Source organism: Lathamus discolor, chromosome 3, assembly GCF_037157495.1.
Source record: "Lathamus discolor isolate bLatDis1 chromosome 3, bLatDis1.hap1, whole genome shotgun sequence".
Lineage (NCBI taxonomy): Eukaryota > Metazoa > Chordata > Aves > Psittaciformes > Psittacidae > Lathamus > Lathamus discolor.
In genome coordinates, this window is record NC_088886.1 from 138,169,656 (window position 1) to 138,189,488 (window position 19,833).

The 19,833-nt window shown below is 45.8% G+C and overlaps 1 protein-coding gene across 1 annotated transcript in view; it reads right to left on the bottom strand.

Annotated features, from left to right (window-relative positions):
- The window catches only part of NT5C2 (5'-nucleotidase, cytosolic II), a 60,950-nt gene extending 45,868 nt beyond the window's left edge, over positions 1–15,082 (bottom strand). Inside the window, exon 1 of the mRNA XM_065672163.1 lies at positions 15,000–15,082. The gene's annotated coding sequence lies outside the window, so the exon portion shown is untranslated. The remainder of the gene's footprint in view (positions 1–14,999) is intronic.
- Between the last annotated feature and the right edge of the window lie 4,751 nt (positions 15,083–19,833).

The window sequence follows — 19,833 nt, forward strand, 5'->3', positions numbered from 1 at the left end:
TCCTCCCCATCCCTCCGGGAGCGGGGAGGGTCGGGGTGGGGGGTGAGCGAACGAGCTTTTGTGGTTGGGTTTAAACCACGACATGTGTTCAGCTTAAATGCACTGACTGCATTTTTTCTGAGTTTAATACTTTGATGATGCAATGCCAAATCAGAGGCACACACACTAAAACGTAGAGATGAGCAAACCAGCAGTGACAATCCCACTTTTTTCCAGGATATTCTCCGAGAGCTTATATAGCAGAAAACAAAAGCATCACTATCCAATCCCAAGGTTGTAGCGTACTCACGCTGATTTGCCATGCACTACATCTGCCTCTTCTCACACATTCTGCTTCAAGAATCATTAATAACATGTCAGTACAACCCACACAAGTACGTGGCACAGTGGAAAGTGAATAGAGAGAAAAATGATCACACCTAACATTAGCTACTTAAAAGCTTTGCGTCTAGTCAGAGGCTGTGGGTGTACAGACAAATCTTGTGGTGCCTTTGCCAAGCCTACAGTAGTTCCTGGCTCCCCACTGCAATGCTGCTCCATCTCAAGGAGCTTTGTGGGTTCTCATCAAGTGAAGAGTGAACCACGCTCCTGATAACTCAGAACTACAAGTCCTAGATGTACAGAAAAGTCAGGATGATCACAGATTTCAGGAGTACCATCAAAACACACTGTAAAACAGCACAAACTGCTCCTTGACCTCCTACCAGCACAATGTGAAAAAAACCAAGAAGTCTTGTGATAAATGAGCTTGCTGAAGTTGGTGGAGGTCCCACTTTTGGAGGGCTAAGGATAATAAAAAGGAGATTTTCTAAAAAGAAATCTCAAGAGAGGTGAGGCAGCACTGAACAGAGATGAAGAATAATGCAGAAGGGGCAGAGTTCTTCAGGAAATGGCTCTAGTTTGCTTTTATTTTTTTTTTAAAGACGATAGTCTGTTAATCCCTTGATGATAACAAAGTGTATCCCATTCAATTTGCTACCAATGAGAATTTTAAACAATACAGAAATGAACACGTTTACGGAGCCAGTCTGATTAAGTCCACCCCAGGAACCCTAAAACAATTAGCTGCACGTATTTTAGGCTACATCAGCTTTACCTGATGGCAAGCCTATAAAATGTACTGCAGATGACAACACTGGATTCAGTTAATGAAGAACTAGTAGACAAAGTCTTGGCCAAGGCATCGGTTACAATGGGTATCCAGACCATGCCTACAAATTCTTTAAGACTGAGAACTACCTGTACTTAAGCATGACAAAAGCCCCAAAACAGTGGGCTTCTGACTCACTCCAAGCCACAGGGATTGCATGGATGCCAAATGACACTCTGATTCTATTCTGGATTGTAGCTTCACACACTAGCTCTGTTAGTTCACATAGTTCCTTCCCAGTTCACATAGCTCCTTCCCTCTCCCCCACATCCCTGGGATGACAATTCAAACCACTCTGTGTTTTATTGCCAATGCTTCTGCTTAATAGCCAATGTCAAATTGTTTCCAAAAGGTGTTTTCAATTACTGTTGCTTTTGGAAAATTAACACGTCCATGACTTGAGATGTCTGGCAACACTGGAAAGCCACAGTTTCCAAATATAAGTAGTGAAGCTTGTAAATTACCTAAACCAGGAAACTGACTTCTTGTATTTCTCCTTGTGCCTAAAGTTAAGAACTTAACTTGAAGAACTTCCAATTCTGGGTGGCTGCCTCTCTGACAGGAAGGCTTCAGTCTCATGATGGGAGGAAGGACAAAATACACTCTTCTTATTAGAATATTTAACTACTTCCAAGAGACACTTCAAAGCTCATGATAATTAATACCTTAGGTTGGCTTAAAGCAGCATAATTCTGTATGCCCATTACAGGGAATTAAAGAGGTAGAGATCTGCAGTTAAGAACCTGTTAAGGTTAACCACAGGCACAAGTATTGAGCTTACATTAGTAAGCCTGTATACTTGCAGTTATACCAAGAACCACTGATTACAATGGATTGATAACACTCTCCTTGCCCCACGGATTGTACTAACTCTCCCACCTCCAAGCTTGCAATACCGGCTTTGAGCCCTACTGCAGGAAGGGTGTAACTGCTTCCCTTGGGCACACCACGGTGCTGACATCAGTGAAGCTGCTTTTTCCAAGAGCATGCTTTTAATGAAACTGGCAAAGCATTCCCAGCCATACTTTATTGATTATGGTCTGACTGATAGATGATGGTAACTCACAGGTTATTTCTTGATGGGTGAGGTATAACAAGGGAAAATGCTACTCACGTGGCTTATATTCTATGATTACAGTACTTTATTTAATTTCAGGCTTAATTTTACCCCTGTCATTAAGCCAGATGCAAAAGTAATTGCTATACATTAAATACATATTTTACATGGATTTTTTTATCAGACTATTTCTACTGACAACCATATCCACAGAGTGGCTGCACAGTGTCTAGAGCTCCAGTACACATCACACACACTAAAAAACACGGATAAATGTGGAGTTTCTTCGGGTGACCATCCATTTCTATCCAAGGAGTTCTATTCATTCAGGAACTCCAAGGAGCACTAGTTATTTAAACTATTTTAAGCATTATTTAATTATCGTCAATTTCACGGATGGTTAGAAAGGAATCTGGAAAACTATGAAATCCACAGTGCAACTGTCAGGAGCAAACCTCAAATTTGACCCTGAGTATCATGAGTCCATCCACTCTCCTCATTTATCTGTAACCCAGCTTACTGCCTTGAAATGGGAACCACAAATTCTCCAGTGAGCTAATTAGCATATTTTCCAGCTTGCATATAGCTCATGCTTCTCTATTTCCTGCAGAATTAACATTTTAGTTGTTTCCAACATACTGCTTCTTACACAAACACCTTGTTAGAGGTGTTCTCCACTTCTCCAAATCTAATGTGCCCTATATCATCCCACTGCTAGCAAAAAAGAAGGACCATACTTAAGGAATGTGAGCCTTTATCCAGAAGAGCAAGAGTGATGCTACAGAGAAGAATCAGAGAACATGAGCTCTCAAAGAAATGCTGTGACTGCAGGTCAAACATAATCCTACAAATATAATGTACAAGACTACCAAGCAGGACTCTATGTGTTTATCTGTCACTGCTGCAAATGCTGCTGGAAAACTGTCTTCAGCCAGCTGTCCCCATTCAAGAACAATACTGATTATATCAAGGAAAGAATAAAGCTGTGAGAGAGAGCAAGGCTGGAGTGGAACATTGCCAGTTTACAGAGAGGGGCTCTGCAGGTGATTTGAAAATAGTCTAGAAGCATTTATCCGTATGAGAACAGTATGACTGTGGAGGGCTCTCAGTATAGCAACGACAGAACAAGAGCCCATGACTGGAAATTAAATAAATCCACACAAAAGAAATACTAACGAGGGCAGTTAATTATGAAACAACAAATTTCTGAAATAGTTTTTCCAGCACCAAAGGGCTCTAAATGCAGGGGGCAAGGGATGACATTTAAATCAGTCTTTTCTAAGAGTCAAGAATTAATGCAGAAAAGTCAGTTTGAGCTACACAGCAGGTCAGGGAAACTGAGTATCATGCCTCAGGTGACTTCCTCACCTTATAAGTCAACCTACCAGTGAATAAGAGGCTGAGGCACAAGCAGTAATTGGGAAGAAAACTCCAGAGAGGTCTCACCTGTAGAGAAGGTGAATGGACAAACACCAGCATGAACTGTGCACTCTAAAAACCCTGGGAAACTCGCTTTCTTGGGAAAACGTCTTCAGCAGCCTGCAGCAATCTCTGCTGCTGAGGAGGCTCCTAAACTGCTGCCCGACTGAGTGCCTGCCAATAGCAAGCATGGACCTGGCTAAGATGTTCTCACTGCTTTTGGGTTCCAGCTGTTAAATTCCAGTAAGAAACATGTACGATAATTCAAATGTTTCACTCATGCTGCTTTTCCTGTAAGCAATTCCTCTGGTTGCACAGCATCCTGAAAGATTAAAAACTAGAGATGAATTTGATCCTTTTGCTGTAATACAGTCCTCCCTAAAGAAAATATTTAAGAGATCCCTTGCTCTTTAGCTCAAAACTGGCAGGCAGGCTTTGATGCAAATACCCAGAATGAGAACTCAGTGTTTGACTGATATCTGCAAATACTAATATCATTGCTACAAAGATGAAGCATGACAGCATGCTAGCCAAGCTGCAGATTAACGTAAATGGCATGAAAGACAGAAATGTCAGCATGGAAGTGAACACACTGAATTCTGCAAATCAGAAAGGAAATTCAAGATAAAACTTTTCTATTCCAACTCTATTATTTTACGTCAGAACAACCTGAAGCATCTTTAGCAGCAAATGAACTTGCCGGCAAAAACAGACAAATGTAACCCCTGGTACTCAGTATTCCCTTCTCAAAGGAAACTGCCAGTTTCTTCCACCCCCTTCAGCTTGTCACCCCTAAGTAATACTTGGTGTTCAAACCTGTGCAAGGATCTATAACCAACACAACATAACTGAGCACTTCTCTGTGAGTTACAGTTCCCAAAGAGAGAACAAGATGAGACATGCCATCCCCGGAGAGAGAACTGTAAAGCCATCCTTCCACGTACCAATTGCAAACCAAGAGATGACTGCCACTCTAACCTGCTATTAAGGATTATACAACAGTAGCTCTTTTGGCAGCAGATCACGGTCTTTCAAAACAATGACGCTTTTCATTAGATTCCACTGTGTTTCAGGAAGTCTTAACAGAATTAACGGGCCTTTCCAGAAGCGCGGAAGCAACTGACAAACTATTTGAGATGCACAACTCCAATCAGTAGCACAGTCATTCTGAAGGCGTGCAACTGGGTCAGCTTGGATAACGCAAACAGCCAGAACTCCTCTTTATCTCTGAACACTGAAGCTGAGGAAGGACATATTTACTGGCTTTCCTTACTAACTGTGCTTACTGGTAAAAAAAACCCTTGTCTCTGAAGATAACATCCTTGCTTCATTAATATTTTATAGAAAAAGCAAAGATACTGAAAGCTTATTCTGGGTTTTTTTCTAATCTTTAAAAGTAAAAGGAAGAATAACTTTTCAGGGACACTTGAACTCTCTTCCATGCTGGCTGGGCCCTCTTTATACGCTTATGGACTACATAAACAGATGTGGCAGTAGACTCAGAATCTGAACCATCTCCACAGACTGGAAACACAAGTTTACATGTCCCTCCAGCCTTCACTCAGCCCAACATTGATAGCCAGCTGGCTAGTCACAGTGAGCCCCAGGGACACAGCACTCACCAAGGGACATGCTGCTGAGGGAAGAAGCTGGCATACTTGAACTGGGGAACATTGGCTCCTCCTTCATGAAAAAAGTTGCTGAAAATAAACACTGAGATCAACAGCTGAAGATGATCCAGTAATTCTGAGAGCTGCTCTGCCAAAACCGGTGAGAACTTTTCTGTGCTAAGAGTTTCCTTCTCCAGCGCCATTCCCTTCTTCTCCCACCTTCAAAGAAAAAAACTTACCAAACGCTCATATACTAGCATGGTTCCCTTTCCTTTTGAGAATTACCTACCAATAAGAGGCAGATTATTGACAAATAAACCCATCTTTCTAAAAGAAGATGGATGAGCTGAGGACTGTGGAACTAAGCCAGACACTAGAGAAAGCCTTAATAGCTAGCAAGGGCACAGACTTCATATGCACAACTCAGCCAGTTTTCAACTTGCTGTTTGTCCACAAAATACAAATAACATAAAAGAACAATACCCTCAGCTATAAAAGGCACTGTGAAGATAAAGAGGTTCTTGATTCTCAATTATCCTAACATAAAGGACTCCAGATGTATACTAGCCTACTACAGATTTCTCCAGCTTCCTACTTCTGTCCTTAATAAGTTACTCATCTCTCTTCCAAGATGCCTTCCCTGAGACCACCCAGCCTTTCAAGCGAGGAAGGCAAGAGACTTCTGCAACCAGGCTCAGCTCTTCAAAATCACCCCAAGCTGGCTCTAACACTCCTGAAGTGCTCACCGAGGCCAGAAGTACAACTCCCTCCTCTAATGCTCCTCCTAGTTCAGTAACCAGAGGCATCCCTCACTTGAGCCACACTGAAATCCTCCTTCTCCCCAAACCAGAGGCTGGACATGTACTTATCATTCAGCATGGAGATAGGAAAGCGTATACCCCAAACCTTTCCTGTGCTCTGTTCTTAGCCAGCAGTCCCACACAGCAGCTCCTTGCCAATGAGAAGCAAACTACGCAGACCTACCAACGGAGGAAGCACAAAGATGAAAAAACAGGGAATGTGAAGTCTGTAGGTGTTTTGAAGTGTTCTTACAGTGCAAAGTTGCCCTCCACATAAGAGAGCACAATTCATTCCCTTTCTGACCTGTTTTTTTAATCAGAGGCAAACATAGTAATTATAGTCTGCCTGATTACAAATGAAATGACAATTCTGTCCTTAGGGCACAATAGTGTTCCCACCTAGATGTTATCAGCCCCCCAACCTCATTTAATTTTGACAGATGTGTAGTACCGAGGCACCACTACAGGAAACTGTACAAGTAAATTAATTTAACAAATACATTCTCTGAAGAATTCCCATGTTCCACCAAGACACTGCTAATTCATACAGCATTTCTTACGCAACCTACGTAACCTAATTCATCAGTAAAATAACTGAATCGATGATGACTTTGAGCTTTTGCTAAGTTTCTGGCTTCTCTTTGATAACCTAACTGTCTCAGCTTTATCAAGTGATACCAAAGGCCTACATTATACAGTTTTCCAACTGTATCAACTTCTTTTCTTCGGAAACTTCTTACTACCCCATCCAAGAAAAATACAAACCACTAGGTTCATCTGTGGAAAACACAGTCATTCCATGGTCCCTTCGGTTCACTGTTTTTAAATATGTTAAATCATTCCTGCTGACACAGGAGACTGTTCCCTTGCAGTAGCTGAGAAGGACACACACAGCGCTCTTTCTGTGCTTGTAGCAGCAGAGGTGGTATTCAGAAGAACCATGGATGAAGTGACAGACCTACTCCATCAGCTGTGACCTGGAAGAAACTTGTCAGCCTGAAGGGTAAGAGAACACTGATGAAAACTAAGAAGGCATCATCAGCAAGTCCCTGTTATCCCAAAACCAGAGGCAAAAATTCCTAACACTTGAACCTCCCCTCTGGCCAGGACTGCTCTCTTCAGGGAACCTCAAGTATCTTGTGAGGTGTAGACTTGAAGACATACTCAATAGTGCAGTCAAGCTCCTGCTGCAGATTTAATGAGCAGCTTGAATCCCCTGGGTTCTAAAAAGCCTTTAAAATTGTTTGTCCCAAGCAGAGTAGTACAACAGTCCTGACTGCCTGAGGACTTCTTTTCAGCATGTTACCTGACCTACTGTAGCCACTAAAAAAAAAAAGCCTGACCACATACCCAGCCAGCACAAAGCCTCCTGTGCAGACACAGAAATGCCTCCTTCTAAATGCTTTCAAAACAGCAACTGAAAAAATCCCAGCCTGGCTCTGAGCGTCACAACATGGGCAGAGAGTTCTCTACATGTCCTAGCCTTTCCAATATTTGTTCTTGACCCCAGCAGCACACATCAATTTATGAGGACTGAAAGTGCTTTTGATTAGTGTCTTTGTTAACATCTACTCTGTGAAGAAAAAATGAGTGGTGGATGCGTAAAACATTGTTAGCTTTTCACCATTCGTTCCCTCCTGATTGCTCAAGTTTAGCAAGCAGAGTTTTTTGTTCTTGGCTCATAAAACTGCTAGTGCAATATTGCAAGAGAAGTTAAAAAACATGTCAACTAAGAGGTTAAGAACCCACCTAATCTATTATCACATGAAAAAAAAATAGGAAAGGTTAGATTACAAATGCATTTTTAACAAAATCTTAGAAAGGCTAGAGCATTATTTTTCTGGATCAGAAGTGAAAATGTCCCCAAATTACTGAAGGCTACAGATGGCTATTTCATGCCCCTGCTTGTGGCAATGTGGTTGGAACTAGATGACCTTTAACCTCCCTTTCAACCCAAACCATTCTATGACTCTGTGATCTCAGATCACAGCAAGTAAAGCTCTTTCCAATTAGTATAAAGTTTGCTCATAAAATACCACATCTGCTCATGATTCCAGCAATGACAATTTTTAATATACTCTCTATAAAATCATCCCATTTCAACACCCCTATAAGGAGGATACTAGTATACACCAGAACATGTGCAAGACACATTCTGCTCAAGATGTCGGCAGTCACCAAGCAGTTAATGGTACAGGAAAGCTAATGCCTTCTAGCAGATGAATTTGTGCTATTAACTAAAAAAGGACTTAACAGAAGATCATCTGGAATGCCAGTCACTACTTAGCAGTGACACTTTTGGGTAGAGCAAGTATTATGAAGAATACAGAAGAGGGGGCTTGTATCTACTTTCCTGAACCGCTTACATCTTCAGGTAGCAAATGTTCATTTTTATTCAATTTTCCCTAGCAGAGCTCTATCCAGCCCTGTCAGCTGCAGCCCTGCTTTAGATTACAGACGAAAAGGTCTGCTGACCACTTCTCCTTCAGAGAGACCCTATCCATGTGTTTATACTTCCCTTTATGCAATGTTTCATTTTCTTTTAACAAAGGAAAGCCATGTGGAAATGCAGCATCCTAAAGCATCAGAAGACTCAAAACAGGCACTGCCTTGCTGACCTGCCTTAAAAATCACTGGTCCAACTGATGCTTGTGACATGAAGCGGAAAATGAAATCTGACTCCTGCCTCAGTTTCCAGACAGCAGAACTAACAGATGATTTACCAGTCTGGCTTGCTTACGTTAAATTCCTCTTTCCAGCTTCACTCAGCCACTTGTACTCAACGATGAGAAAGCTACAGGAACTAACTGGAAGAGCTGTTTCCAGGGTCAGCCACAAGCTAACTGGTGCTCAGAGCACCCGCAACTTATATTCAATGGATCAGTGTTTTCTTTAGCAAATGAACCTATCGCAACCTAAAAGCACACACAGAGTAACATATAAAAATGGAACTGAACAAGCAATGAAAAAGAAGTAACTATGCAGCTATTATGGGTATCTGTTCCTAAAAGGTCTCAGCGAATACTACATAGGTTGTCAGAAAGGACATGATTTAACCAGGACACTCAGGACCAGATCTTGCAGCACTTTCTTGTGACTTCAAAGGCCACATATATCTTTGCATAGTCTTGAAATGGAATTGCTCTGTAATATCCAAAAAGACACCTTGAAAAGATCAGAAATAAACATTTGAAAGATTTTTGCCAACATGTTCAGCTCTTCCACTCTGGAAAAAAACCAAGTTATCTCAGATGAAGATGAAGAAAGCAAAGGAAATCAACATCTAAAAATATTATTTTTAATTGCAATTGGTTTTATTTCTTAACTTCCAAAATTACCTAAGCAGCTTGCCATTTACTTGCACTTACTCTCAGATGTTATTATTGGTAATTGCTGTGTTATGATTACAAAGCACTGGCATAAATCTCACTCAGCACCTCTTTGGGTTTCTGAGGGCAGAACATTCACATGCTCTTCTCTGACCCCATGTTGCTAATTATTAGCTATGCATGCCTATGTGCAACTCAACACCAACTGAATCAACCCAAACACCAGCTGAACTCAGCTGGCCTAGAGATTTTCATATGTGCCGTCAGACTGTAATCTGTCGCATTTACCTTCCTTTCTAGGTTGTCTTAGAAGCCAACTAGAAAGTTTCTCTTGTATATACACCACGGCCAGATGCACTACACATTAGATGCAAATGCCAAGAGGAGAGCAGTCCAAGGAGTAAAGTATGAGTTGATTCCCATCCACAGCTACTATCCTCCAAAGGAGATAAGGAATACTGATTCCAGCAACAAACACAGCCTGAACAGCTAAGTGCTTCCTCCTGAACCCAATGTACACAGCTGGAATACAGCTGTTGCTACCACAGCAGTGCAGGCAGCAGCTGCAGCCAGGCGAAAGGCAGCCGCTCGCAAAAGAAAGGGGCAACCCACCCAGAAGATCCTACAACCCAGACTTGGCCACCACAATTGCCAAAAGCTGGACCACCCTGTCTGGAAAATATTTTGGGGAAGTGTACTTTCCTGAGGGTTCAGTGAGAATTTGCTTCCTGAAAATCCAGCAAGAATGTATCTTAAGTGTTTTATGTATTATGCCAGTTTTCACAGGGAGAACTACAAGGCCTGGGTCAAAGCCAGCTAATCCGAAGGCCTGTTCTTAAGTAAACAGTGGAAAACCACTCTACTGCAGAGCCTCCCGCAGAACCCATACAGGAAATCTCTGTTCTACCCCTTCCTCTGAACCAATTGTGCTAAAGCAAAGTTAAATTATAATCTTGTAGTAAGTGTATATGCAAAATAGTAAGTCATTGTTTGAAAATATCTGGAATGCAGCTGGGAGCTGTGAATACTCTTTAACTAAATTAAGTTTGGACCGCATAATGACTTCAAGAAGCCTTTGTTTTTAAATAAATCACTTGTGGTGAAAAGAGCCGGAATGGTAGTTTTGGAGACTGCAACTGTCTTCTTATTTACAGGATGGGTACAGCACAAGCAGTGCTAGGGTACATTGTTCCCACACATCTGTTTCTACTAACTTACTTCATTTTGGAGCTTCTAAATCTCAAAATTACATCCTTGGGTCTTCCTTTCTTCTTCTATCCACCTACAGAAACTCTGCACACTGTAATTTCGAAAAAGAAACCCAAAAGGTTGCTCTCATCCCAGCAGCATTTCTATAGGTATCTCATTGCTGTGACTCCTGCTCTCCACATTTAATGAGCTCACATCTTCGCAGAATTTGAAGCAGTTTCAGCTAGCATGATGCGCAGGGTAAGAACACACTTGTTTTCTTGCTTACATGTTCAGAGAAGATAGCATGCAGATAATCACAGTGGGGTTTCCAACCTTTCCAGTTTAGTCAGAACTTCAGCTCTAACAAAACTACCATAAAAGGGTTGGCTGTGCTAGCAAATCCTACAGCAGGTATTCATGTCCAGAGGATGATAACCTGAGGATCACCAGCAAGCAACAACTTCAGCCTCTACTATCCTGTACCAGACTTGAAAAAGTGGTAGGACTAAGAGGGCTGGCACAAAGCCATTCACTACCCCTAGGTTTGGAGACCCAATTGTCCAGGAAGTAAAAGCAAATCTGGTTTTGACCTTATAGTAAGGTGCACGCATGGTCACACTTTCAGGTAGTAGTTAAAATTCAACACAGACTGCTATGGGATTCTTAAAACTGAATGACCTAGGCTCCCTTCTTGATCTTATGCTGGCATATAATACAATGTATTTTTCCTAGTACAGCTTCATACAGGCAGGTCTCCCCGCTCCTCTTTAGCCCTGCAAACGCATGAGACTTCATGACTATACTTCTGCAGGCGGGTTTGGATTAGCAGTTGCTTACAGTGGCTACCTTAAATATCTACGCAGTTTTTCCCAGATGTTTTTTAAGGTCTATTACCATACATTAATTTCTATCTATTGTACGTGGTGGATGTGCTCTGTAGTTGTGTTAAGAAAGCAGACTCATGTTATATATGCTCTCTATGTGGAGTACACAGTCCAAGGTTTTAGGAATCATTCCAATTAAGAAGTCATAATGATTAAAAAGCAAAATACAGCTCATTGCCATGAGTATCATAACCATGACGCATAACAGTAATTTCTTTAGTAGCACAAAACAGACATTTTGCAATAGGAAATATTTATATGAATGTGCACTTTGAAGGCACTCAAAGAATAAGATATGCTTCAGCACAGAATAGCCAACTTCTGAAGAATTACGGAATTGTTAGGGTTAGAAGGGACCTCTGGAGACCATCTAGTCCAACCCAGATCATAGCCATTTCAAATGTAATTTCATGTTATATTTGTGCTGCTGACACTAATAAATCAAATTTACACCGTAGATGCAGTACAGATAGTAAGTGAAGAATTCCCATGCACTGACTTGGTAACATACCTCATCCCAAACACGCCCTGAAGAGCGAGACCATGCTTCTACTCCTGGGCAGATTCTGCTCAGTTTTCTGTCCTATTATTCACCCTGCCAAAAAGCCACAGCTGTTTTATATCAGGACACCAGCATTTGTAAGCCACTCCGAGGCAGGGACATGGCCTAGAGCAGGCACAGTGAACTCATCCCCAGGCTGTCCTCTGCTGACATATGGTGCTGTCCTCAGTTTCCCTTGGGGTAGAGCTGTAGTGCCTTACTCTCTCCATGTGTTTGCGCTGGATGGCATATGAGTATTTCTTATCCTGAGGCGATTAGTTACTGAGGTGTTCTTTCAAACGAGTGAAGACAAGGCACGGCCCTGCCAAACAGCAAGCCAGTTCCTATGACAACTTTCCACTGCAGCCTGGCTGAAGACCACTAATTCACCCTCCCCAGACCAAGCAGCTGGTGGTAACATTACTTCTGCAGGGTTTTCACTAGCGGCCAAGCAACAGCAGGGTGTGTGGTACTGAACCACACAGATCCCACAGCACCCCCTAATTTCAAATTCCTACAAAAGAATGGGTTCACTGAGTGCAACTGCATGACCCCGCTTCTGTCTCTTGCCCAGGGTTTTCAGAGCAGAGTTGCAGTCAGCTCTTCTTCCTCTCCCTCCTCACAACTTGCTGCTTACAATTTCTGTAGGATTCAAAGGTTGCAGATCACCTCAGTTCATCCGGGAGCACTGCAAACCTACTCTGCAGCCGTTCCCAGATAACAGCTTATGCTGCGAGCTAACCACCCATCTATCAGCTTTTAACCAGAGCATTCTTTTATTAAGCTGAGCTGCAAATAACAGGTATGATTTGAGCAAATAAACCTATCTACCTTTTCAATAAGCATCAGTTAAATATCTCATTTTCATAGCTTGCTTCCCGTTTGTTTCCGATACAAAAATAATATACTAGTATATTTGTAAAGGAAATAAAACACTCCTTTCAATGCTTCCCAAGAGTACAACACCACAGTGTTTGCCAGTAAACACCACACTAAGGCTTCTGTTTTTCTCAAAAACAAACATTCCCCTGGAAGTTATAAAAAAAAAAGCCTAGGATAAATATTTCTAGTGGTTTTAGGGAGCGTCAGTTAACTTTCAATTCAAGCTGCATTAGGAATTGAATATGTCAAGGAGTAGCAATTCAATTCTATTATTATTATTATTATTATTATTATTATCATACAAGCTGGAAATTTGGCTGGGAAAATTTCAGCCTGCATCTGGTTTTTGCTGGTGTAGCCCCTAAACCCAGCGTCTAACACTAATGCTACCAATGCACACATACTAACAGGCTGTTAATTTCAAACCTCAGCTGAAAACATTTCTCCCATTCTTACAATTTTTCTCCCCATTTATCTCTGCAATTGTGCTTCATTCAATGGAGCATTTTAAATGTAACTCAGCGGTGCATTTCGCCATACAATCTGTTTGAATGACACTGTACAGAGTAAAGGTTGCATTGTGCTATATAATGAAAGTACGTCTATGCTTGAACAAACTCCAACCGCTGTTAATCAAACCAGCGAGTTCCTGAATGATCTTTGGGACTCCGGACTAACTGCAATAGGTTATTTTAAACAGCAGCTCTACTCTAAAATATGTTTAGGTTGACAGGGGCTGACAAGGACCGTGACAGACTGCCAGAGCCGATCGGTTCACAAGTGAAACACCACGGTTTTCCTTCACTGCTAGAACTACACATTCAGCATATGAACCAAAGACTAAAATGTAGCTCTGAGTTTTGTTTGATTTTCAGTAAAACCACACCGCACCTGAAAGGAGCTGAAAATCTTCTTACTTTCAATTTATTTGCCAGTGACAAACAGGTATATGGATCAATACAATCTACCTCAGTCAGTGACAAGACTTAATGCGAAACTGACACACAGGACAATTTGGATAGGCGAGAGAGAGACGTTTCTAAGTGACTACTAAGAAAGCATTTCACAATCTTTGAGGCTCAAACAGTAAATCTTCCGAAGCTAAAACCTGAATTAAACATTTTAGAACATGAGTGATTATGCCTTGTGAGGAACGTTCGCTAGACCACGTCAAAGAGGATCCTCAGTATCCAGCTTGGCAACCTTTAGAAACACAAGCGAGGGAACAAACTTGAGGGTTTCATAATCGCAGTGGTTCCAGGAATTTTAAAAACTGCCTGTGCTACGAGGCACAGTGCTGCCCTAATAGATCATCTCGTCCACCAGACCCCAGTGTAGGCTCGTTTCCGCTATACGTTTTGCAACATTATTTCTGGCACAAAAGGAGGGGATTAAAAAGAAGCATGAGCAAAGTGTGAGCAAAGCAGTTCCGCGGTGGGGCTTTTTATTTTATTTATTTACTCGGTGCCTCGCTCCCGGCTCAGGTTATCAGCTCAAGCCTCATACAGCCGTACTGCCAAGAGCAACCCAAACCAGAGCAGTGACAATGAACCCTCACCCCGATGCCAGGCTGCCCGGGAAGCGTTGTGGCTCTGTCCTCAGACAAGAGGATCGCCGATAGGCACCAGCCCGGCCGGGGCGGCGGCTGCCCCCGGGTATGCTGCGAGCTGGAAGGAGCCGCCGGCACCCCTCCGCTCCACGGGAGACGCAGGCAGGAGCGGACAGCCCGCTCACAGACACAGTCCCGGGGGCTCCTTCCCCTCAGGGCGGCAGGCGAACCGCCTCCCTGCCCCGCGGCGGGAAGGCAGCTCCGGGGCGCAGCCCGGCGGCCACAGGGCGGGAGCTGCCTCTGAGGAGTCTCCCTCAGCGGCACAAGAGGAAATGCCGCCGGCGGAGCACCCCGGCTCCGCTCGCCGCCCCTCCCTCCCCTCCTCAGCCCCGGCTAAGGCGGCGGGCGGGCGGACGGACCCCGCTCCGCCTGAGGGGTGCGAGGGGGGGCACGAGGGGCAGCCGCACGCACACAGAGACGCTCCCCCCACCGCACCACCACCGCAACGGTCCCCGCCACGCGCCCGGCGCCGCGCGCACGCGCACCCGCACGCGCGCACTGCCCCCGCGCGCCCGGGCCGCTCTCACCTCCCGCCGCGCTCGGAAGAACTACCCCGCACAACTGCCGCAGAGCCCGGCCCGCCGCACTGCGCAGGCGCGGCCGCGGCCCGCCCCGCCCGCCGGGCAGGGACCGGGGAGAGTGTGCGAACCCGGCGCTCAGCCGCAGAGACGGCGAGCGAGCGCGGCCGCAGTGTGCCAGCCCGCCCCACGGCCGCACGCAGCCTCCCTGCGGCCCAGCTACAGGGCCTGACACGGTTCTGGGCCACGTCTGTGGGGCTCAACACACACAGCCCTGCACCCCGCAGCCCTGCACCCCGCAGCCCTGCACCGCCACAGCCCTGCACCCCGCAGCCCTGCACCCCGCAGCCCTGCACCCCCACAGCCCTGCACCCCCAGCCTGCCTGAGCACTCACAGCGTGATACAGAGGCTGAAGGAGCCAGAGCTTTGGCTAAAATACCACAATTAACTAATGATTTTCTGGGGGTGAGGGGTGCCCATCCACTGCGAGGAGGGTGGTGATGGCAGCGGATTTAGGGGACAGCTGGGATCCTGCCAGCCCATCCCAAGCAAACATCCACTGCCACCAGTGAGCACAGGCCTGTGACAATCACAGCTGCGGACATGGCAGTCCAAGCTGGAAAGGCTCTGGGGATGGTTGTGTGGAGCAAAAGCTATCTATTGGTTCAGTGCTGGTTGTACCACACTGGGCCATCACCAGCCCAAAAAGTCACAGGCAAAAAAACCCCAACTCCCTGGCAAAACAAGCCACCCTTTTGCTGTCTGGTTTGCTCACCCTGGAGGCCTGGAAAAGGCCGCAGCCCCAGGGGTCCTGGCCACCTCAGAGTGGTCCCCACCAGTTGGCAGTGGTGATGGCAGCCGTTTGCTTGCCCCAGCTCGTCCTGGGCCCTCACTGCTCTGCTAAACCCCCAGCACCCGGGGGGGCCCGTCTCCTTTCCCATGCCTTGGTGGTGGCTGGAAAATGGCAGTGCTTCCCCTCCTCCCCTCTTGTTCCCTTTTCTACCCCCACCATCATGGTGCTTCCTTTATCTCCCCAGGGACACTTCCTTCAGCTTTCCCTGTCTCCCTTTGCTCCACTCCAGGAGATAAGGCACTGCCACTGCCCTCCATGCACTGGGACGCACTGCAGGGCAAGGTTTTGCTGACTTAGGGATAGTTGGCCCATCATGGCTCTATGGGCTCTGTGAGCCTTGCTCCATTGCCTCACCGAAGGAAAGCACCCAACAGCACCAGCATTTAATACATGCAGTTCGTTCTGGGTAAAACAAACCCTGTTTTGGGCACCAAGGCCGCACTGGGGCAATGTTACCCACCCAGGAAGCTCAGCCTGAACTTCCCAAGGCCACTGAGACATCTCATGGCACCTGGACCAGGTATTTAAGCAAGGGGTTTCGCTTGGACATGTGTCCACCTGTATTTGGAAGCTCATAATAGGAACTCCTTTCCATGTATCCTCATGGTGGAGGCCATCCTGGAGTGTGTCTGTCTGTGTGTATGTCTGCATATCTTTCCAATACATAACCCCAGAAGATGCACTGAAGCCATCAAGATGACTAGAAGTATTAAACAGACAAAAATCCTTCAGCCTAGGAAAGAGACTAAGACAGGTAAGGGAAAGCCTGCAGAATCCTGCACAAGGCAGGGGGTGGGTGGGCAGGAACCATGTCTCAGCTCTTCCACTGTGTGCCCAAAGCCAGGGGCATGGCATGAATTCAGCTGGCAGCGACTCCAAAGTGCAAAGAAAGATGACGGTTTTTCATATGGCACGTTATCAAACAGTGGATTACAGAGCATGGTGGCACCCAGGACGTGAATTTGCACTGATTAGATAAGGGCCAGCAAATACAGGGATGTGACTGCTGCCTGGGGAGCCTTGGAGCTGCAGGCAGCCTGAATCAGGGAAGTTATATCAGGGAAGCATAAATCTGCCACTGCCAGAAACAAACACCTGAGTTAGAGGTACCCAGTGCAGACAATTTCCTATTTTTGATAGTGGCTTTGTGCGTGTGCAATTCAACAAACACAACCTTCTTTCTTCTAGATGTACATATACATCTAGATACAATATACATGTTTTCTCCTTGATTTTGCTGCACCTACCCACAGAGCTGTCCCTCCCACAGGGGATCAAACCTGCCTGTGCCACAGGAGATCTGGGAGCAGCCTCCCAGAAGACACTTGGATCTGCTTTGTCCCACCACCAGGAAGCATTTCCCTCTCACGCAGCTGCTGCAGTGAAGCTGGGCGGTGAAACACCTTCGCAGAGCATTAGTTCAATGGACTGTGCTGGAAACCAGCCGGAAGGTACGTGTCCCATTGCTGTGTGTGCACAGCTCAGAGGACAGCTTTTTCTTCTGAAGCAGAAGGCCGGGCACATTGCAGCTTGGGAGATAAATTGTTTGATGAGCCCCCTCAGCAGGCGGCTGCTTTAAGGACTCCTCATGCTGTCTCAAATGCAAGACCTGAGTTTTGGAGCGACTGGGAGGTATGGAATGGTCCTGAGCAATTTAATCCCAGGTTTCAGTAGTGTGCAATTCTTAGCTATGGGACTTTTTCTCTTTGTTTTTCTGCTTTCTAGCCTTATAAAGTTCCTCCTGATGCCGTGTGTGTCCGTCCCAACAGAGATCCGTATGTTACTCAGGCATCAAGGTTTTCTGAGGCTGAACGCAGCCCAGGCACTGCCCTGGCTTTAATTTGTGCCAACTTCCAGCTTGTCATCTCATTTCAGGGCTGACATGTTGGCGTTCAGCTTGTCTCCAGCCTCTGGCAAGAGGAGAGGACAGGACAGGAGAGGAGAGGACATGGCCATGCTTCAGCTCTCCCTCTCACTGGGAGGGCTTTACATCTCCCATGTTTGTTGGCCAAGTCAGCCCCTGAGAGCAGGGTCAGGGGTTCAGGGAGCTCACAAAAGAATTGCATTTGGGTGCCAGCCACCTGGATTGGGGTCCTGCTGCAGCTGCCTGGAACACGGGAGCACCCCCAGACTGGCAGCTCGTGCTGAGTGGATCCTAAGGTCTCAGCCACCGTTTGCTTCTCTGAAAGAAGCAACCTTACAGCGAGCTGGAGCTGCACCCTTGTTCTGCAGGACAGCAGTGCTTATCATCATTTATTAGCTCCAACTCCTTCGACTCATTCAGCTACAAGTTCCCAGTAGTCACACTAGCAACTGGCTCAGGTCCCACCTGCTTAATGCAGTCTCCTTCTGTCTGTGTAGAAAGACCCCAGAGCACCCCAACCCACTGGGAGGCAAAGGGATTCAATCCCAGAGTCTTTACCCATGGACATCAGCAGTCCATGCAGAGACACTTGCATTTCTTCTGCTGGAGGAGACTGTAACACTCCTGACTTTGCTGTTAGACTAAATAGGTATGGCAGTGCTAAAACAGCACAAGTGAGGAGGACAGGATAAGCTGCACTCCACTCTTCCAAGACAAAAGAAAACTACAGAAGCCTCTATCATCAGTAATAAGCACAGAGCAAACTCATCAGAACAATGCTACACACATACTTAATCAGAGATGAAAACTTCTCAGTTATCTGATCAGTTATTCCCATCAGCAGAAACCTGACTTAGGATATTGTAATGCAAAGCAGCAGATGTGGAGGAAGTGGTAAAACACACTTGTGGGTGAAGAGTATGTGAAAGACCTAAAAAACCCCACCCAGACGAAGAAGGGGATTTCTGTAGCAGCAGTGTGAGCCAGACAGCCTGGTGGGCCAGGCATCATGCTCCAGGGCCAGGGCACTGGCAGCTCCCAGCCCTGCCCTGCCACCAAAACGTGAGCTACTCAGACAATCCAGGTCTTGCAGCCTCACTGTCACTGACCTAAAATGGGCTTCAGGAAAACTGAGTCCTTCCCAGAAAACTGCCTGTGAGCAGATTTGAGTCCCGGAAAAGTGAGGCACAAGGCAGATCTGTCACCCAAGTCTGTGCAGAGCTCCTGTCTCTTTGTCTCCACTGGCTGATGCTCATTGCTCCTATGCCCTATGGGATGGATGTATGGGGCTAAGGTGAGCTATATACACGTGTGTGTTGATCCTGTAGCCAATCCCTGACTGCAGGCTTAGGAGCAGCCTGCTCCTACAGCTGGGTAGTGCTTTGCCTTGGGTTGGGCTCCCCTCCCAAGTGAAAGGGGTATTTTCCCCACGGGGCTTCTGCCTCAGGCAATGCCCTCATAGGCATGGCTTTAGGAACATGGGACTCTAGCCACTGTTAGGAATTAACTTCTGATCCCAAGGAGTTGGGAATCCCAGAATCATCCCTCCCCATTTGGCTGGTCCCTTTGAAACAACAACAGCTCTTTTGGAAGTCATGGCTCTAACTACTGCCAGCCCTGGCTTTCTTGTTCTCCACTCTCATCTCCTTCATGCTGTCCCTGTAACACCTGTAACGAGAAACTGGGACAAGCAGAAGAACCGGGCATCAGCACAGAGCTCAGTGGCACAGACGCATACAGTGGGAGACAGGATTCGGTCGCACATCTCACCACATTCCTCACACCTAAGGCTTGCAGTTATTTTAAGCTGCTTTTTCCACCTCACAGCTACATTTTGTGCTGCTGCTCCCAGAGATCAGGCACGTCCCACAGGTCTCTTGGCAGGTCCTGCATTGGGATGCTGTGCTCCTGGGCATGGCACTCGGCTGTGGTGGTGTGGGGTGATGATGTACCCCTTCCCATCAGCTCTGCAGCCCAGCAAACCCCTGCCAGTGGGGAGGCTCAGGCTCTTTCAGTTCTCAGCGAATAACCTGAAGGCAAAATCCTCCCTTGCTTGTCCCCTGCAGCATGGCTGGACAGAGGATGAGTCGCTGTCCCCACCTCTGCAGTCCTCCTGCACCCGAAC